Source organism: Clupea harengus, chromosome 12, assembly GCF_900700415.2.
Source record: "Clupea harengus chromosome 12, Ch_v2.0.2, whole genome shotgun sequence".
NCBI lineage: Eukaryota > Metazoa > Chordata > Actinopteri > Clupeiformes > Clupeidae > Clupea > Clupea harengus.
In genome coordinates this window covers 29,122,424-29,127,423 of record NC_045163.1, presented here as the reverse complement: position 1 = coordinate 29,127,423, position 5,000 = coordinate 29,122,424, and the positions used below count along the sequence as shown (strand labels likewise).

General features: G+C 48.3%; 2 protein-coding genes across 3 annotated transcripts in view; one reads left to right on the top strand and one right to left on the bottom strand.

The window, feature by feature from the left end:
• Positions 1-636, bottom strand: part of si:busm1-57f23.1 (uncharacterized protein LOC368621 homolog) — a 9,160-nt gene extending 8,524 nt beyond the window's left edge. Inside the window, exon 1 of one of the 2 annotated variants that reach the window (XM_031577262.2) lies at positions 329-636. The gene's annotated coding sequence lies outside the window, so the exon portion shown is untranslated. The remainder of the gene's footprint in view (positions 1-328) is intronic. The other variant, XM_012839974.3, reaches the window with a different exon arrangement.
• Positions 637-1,730: 1,094 nt separating this feature from the next.
• The window catches only part of tmem267 (transmembrane protein 267), a 7,630-nt gene continuing 4,360 nt past the window's right edge, over positions 1,731-5,000 (top strand). Inside the window, exon 1 of the mRNA XM_031577265.2 lies at positions 1,731-1,871. The gene's annotated coding sequence lies outside the window, so the exon portion shown is untranslated. The remainder of the gene's footprint in view (positions 1,872-5,000) is intronic.

Sequence of the window (5,000 nt, the reverse complement as noted above, 5' to 3'; positions counted from 1 at the left end):
TAACTGTTAACCCATGAATTCCCCATGTCGTACAAAAGGTTATTGTGCGTTAAAAAGCCGTTAATGCCTAAAGTCAATAGGTTTGGCTAGCTTTTAATTTTTTAGTTATCTACAACATTCTGAATATATGTAGCCTAATTCGCTTCAGTCACAAACCTGTAACCCAACAATAATGTCTACAAAGCAGATTTAATTTAACTCTACAAACAAACAGGGTTTTACGATAATGTGTTTAACTTGCTTACTAACTGAATACATTGTGTGGTAGAGGCTACAGGCCTACATGGCCCACAACTTGTAAAATAGCGGCATATAAGTTTGATCTCACCAGCAATTACGCCGAAGTATATATCGGCTACAGTTGCAATCTTCAGCGAAGAGAGCTCAAGGAAGAAAGTACTATTGTTGTGGAGCAGCGTGCGTGGGTGGGTGTTTGGTACCGAACCGGGTGTTCCGTGATATTCGGTGTCTGAGATTCTGGGTTCCTGTGGGCGGAGCTCAGCTTGATTATTTACGTACTGGGGTAGTTTAAATATGAGAAGGTGGGCGTCCAATTTTTGTAAAAGGGGCCAAAACAAAAATAATTTAACGCTGTAAAATTTAGATTTATATTTTATGACGAGCATAGTATGCTGAACTACAGACAGAGGAAACCCTATGAGCAGATTTTGGTTCGTTTATTCAGTAGGGTACAGTAGAATATTATAGTGCCTGCGTGAACATCTGTATGATGAACTAGGAGAGTTCTGTCTAGGATAGGGCGATGTCTAGGCCCTATATGATTAGCAGATGCTATTCATTTATTTTTCACTATTTTGTGTATGTTTGTAAAGGAATGTTGAACTCCTAGAATGCAACTGAAAGCCTAGCTGGCTAGGGGTGAGTACATAAATAAAATGTAAGTAAATATCAGTAAAATGTAAAAGAAAGGCGAGTAAGCTGGAATGGAGACACACTGGGTGCTTTTGAAGACGCAGGTCCGGTCAGGTTTCTCAAAAGAATTTTGATATTTGAGCAGCCAATCAAATGACACCGCTCCCTACCGTGCTCCTGAACGCCCATGTTTGTTTCCCGTTTACAGAGTCGGGACCGTGCGCAAACACCAGAGCGTCTTTGACCGCAACCACTAAACGGTCAGCCAGAGAACCGTGAGGAGCATTTTTTTTTTTTACGAATGCAGCGTTTAGCTCTATGATTACGTCAACTACATGATAGGATCACCTGCACTAAAGCGTCTCCCAATTTGTCCAAACGGGCGCTTGAGATAACTGTTGTGTGCCCTAGAAATTAACAAGTTACCCATCCACTACGACGTTTTTATAGAAAAGTGTTTTGTAGCGTTGTGGGAGTGAACTTCTTGTGGGGCTTGCTACTCATTTTAAACAGGCACAAGCAATTTAGACTACACAAATAAATCAGCTTGTGCTTATCTATGAAGCCTCAAAAAGTGCCTTTGAACGACAGTAGTGAAAAGTAACCTTAAAACAACTAATGTTATAATAAAATAAAATGATGCTGATATATGAATCTGAAAAATGAAAGTAGGCTAAGCATCTTCCTAAAATGCGTTCAACAATTTCGTGGTCTACAACTCTGCTAACCTTTTCGGTGACTGGTGTGTGTGTGCACCTGACCCCCAGAACATAAATATTCAAGCTGAACTCTGCCCGTGGAAACCCAGAATCTCAGAAACCGAATATCACGGAACACCGGCCTGACTTCTGATGTCATCTAGCGCTTCCGGACTGTGTGATTGACAGCTTCCTTCGCCAATGATCCGTGAACAATAACAAGGAAGGTGGTTTCTCATAACCGGCTGGAAGCAAAATACACACGGACGGGCTGAGCACAGTGCAAGCACACACAATGCCGTGAGTGAACACATTTTGAAATAGTCCTGTATTGTGTTGTATTGTGTGATATTGATCTGCCTGTTTTAAGTCCAAAAATGCAATGCAATGCAATGTCAAAGCTAGGTGGCTAAAATCGTCGTCATTTGGAAGATGTGCAGACAATTTACCTCGGAAGCTAGCTCGCTAACATTGTATAGCTTCCCAAGACGTCCAACATATTTGCATTGATGTTAGGTTAATAAGAAATCAAACATAAAGTAGTCATCAGTGTAGTTACAACACACCTATAACAGAGGCACAGACACCAGGTATATTTTCGTGCTAGGAATCGTCAAATAGACGTTTTTTTATTCGGTATTTGTCATTGGCGTTGAAGAATGGGCCATCTTGTTTGAGATGTCTGCCGTTGTTTTCAAAGGACACACGCGTTAATGTTACACATCTTTCACGCATTCTAATCATGCAGGATGTGTATAGATACCTATAGATAATAAACACAATTCGGACAAAAAAAATCCAACTTTACTTGGTTGAAAAAAAAAAATGCCAGCGCTGTTATTTTCCTCAAGATATGATGTGTGAATATTGCCATGTGGTCCTCACAGGACGAGATGAGAACTGATGCCTCGGGGTAGGACTTCTGTCAGGGGGCCCTTCGTGTGTGAGGATTCGTGTGCTCTTTCTTCCACGGAGGGAAACGAACGTAGCATCTGCTCGTAGCATCCCCAGATTTTTAAATGACATTACCTGGAATATGGTCATTACTGAACCACTAGCTTACCTCCTAGTGCACTTTGGGACATTCATTACTACATTTATACACACACACACACACACACACACACACACTGCTTGTAGTTACTTATTGCTGCACAGCTTCAGCTCATGTGGGCGTTTGGTGGGCTGGTCTCCATGGGCTCTCAGACAGGCGTGTTGTTCTGTGTGACACATGCTGTCCTGTCGGGCTGAGGCGTGTTGTTCTGTGTGGCACATGCTGTCCTGTCGGGCTGAGGCGTGTTGTTCTGTGTGGCACATGCTGTCCTGTCGGGCTGAGGCGTGTTGTTCTGTGTGACACATGCTGTCCTGTCGGGCTGAGGCGTGTTGTTCTGTGTGGCACATGCTGTCCTGTCGGGCTGAGGCGTGTTGTTCTGTGTGACACATGCTGTCCTGTGGGGCTGAGGCGTGTTGTTCTGTGTGACACATGCTGTCCTGTGGGGCTGAGGCGTGTTGTTCTGTGTGGCACATGCTGTCCTGTCGGGCTGAGGCGTGTTGTTCTGTGTGACACATGCTGTCCTGTCGGGCTGAGGCGTGTTGTTCTGTGTGACACATGCTGTCCTGTGGGGCTGAGGCGTGTTGTTCTGTGTGACACATGCTGTCCTGTCGGGCTGGAGGCGTTGTTGTTCTGTGTGACACATGCTGTCCTGTCGGGCTGAGGCGTGTTGTTCTGTGTGACACATGCTGTCCTGTCGGGCTGAGGCGTGTTGTTCTGTGTGACACATGCTGTCCTGTCGGGCTGAGGCGTGTTGTTCTGTGTGACACATGCTGTCCTGTGGGGCTGAGGCGTGTTGTTCTGTGTGGCACATGCTGTCCTGTCGGGCTGAGGCGTGTTGTTCTGTGTGACACATGCTGTCCTGTGGGGCTGAGGCGTGTTGTTCTGTGTGGCACATGCTGTCCTGTGGGGCTGAGGCGTGTTGTTCTGTGTGACACATGCTGTCCTGTGGGGCGTCCCTGCCAGCTCGTCGTGAGTCACCCCACTGTCGTGATCCAGAGAGTCACCCACCGATGGCTGCACTGTCACGTCACTGTCACACATGTCACAGCACATGTCACAGCTCCCTTCACCTCCGTCACATCACCTCCGCCACATCTGACCACGCCAGGCATCACGGCTGTGGGTGGAGGGGTTCACTGCTGTGGGCGGAGGTGGAGGGGTTCACTGCTGTGGGCGGAGGTGGAGGTGGAGGGGTTCACTGCTGTGGGTGGAGGTGGAGGGGTTCACTGCTGTGGGTTCAGGGGTCACTGCTGTGGGCGGAGGTGGAGGGGTTCACTGCTGTGGGTGGAGGTGGAGGTGGAGGGGTTCACTGCTGTGGGCGGAGGGGTTCACTGCTGTGGGCGGAGGGGTTCACTGCTGTGGGCGGAGGTGGAGGGGTTCACTGCTGTGGGCGGAGGGGTTCACTGCTGTGGGCGGAGGGGTTCACTGCTGTGGGTGGAGGTGGAGGTGGAGGGGTTCACTGCTGTGGGCGGAGGGGTTCACTGCTGTGGGTGGAGGTGGAGGGGTTCACTGCTGTGGGCGGAGGGGTTCACTGCTGTGGGCGGAGGGGTTCACTGCTGTGGGTGGAGGGGTTCACTGCTGTGGGTGGAGGTGGAGGGGTTCACTGCTGTGGGCGGAGGTGGAGGGGTTCACTGCTGTGGGCGGAGGTGGAGGTGGAGGGGTTCACTGCTGTGGGTGGAGGTGGAGGGGTTCACTGCTGTGGGCGGAGGTGGAGGTGGAGGGGTTCACTGCTGTGGGCGGAGGTGGAGGTGGAGGTGGAGGGGTTCACTGCTGTGGGTGGAGGTGGAGGGGTTCACTGCTGTGGGCGGAGGTGGAGGGGTTCAGGCATCACTGCTGTGGGTTTATTGTTTATTGTTTATTAAGGATCCCCATTAGTCTACACCATGGTGGAGACTATTCTTCCTGGGGTCCAGGCAAAAAATATTACAATATAATTACATAAAATGCAGTACAGCATGATCAATTATCACAAAAACACAGACTTAAAAAACAACATTTACATTAAAAGTAAAATAATACCTAAAATCCCTTAAATACCTAAAATAATAAGTGGGTGGAGGGGTTCAGGCAGGCAGGCAGAATGGACTGTTGGGTATTTTTGAGCTCTCCTATATTTGTGAGCTTCTTTCAGATAAGAGAACAAGATGCAGGCTCACTACTGCAAAGGGAATTACGCAATATATGCAGTTCAGGCTGGCGTTGGTGGCCACCATCATGTTATCTGTGCAGCTATGTGTCTCCTTCCAAAGGCAGCTGCCACTATCGGCTGATCTGTTGGCCACGCTGGTCTGCTCCCCAGGGCTTGGGTTCTGCCTCATGGGTTTCATATCAACGTGTGAGTTTCATTTGAGCTGCCAGTCAAAACACTGTTTCTG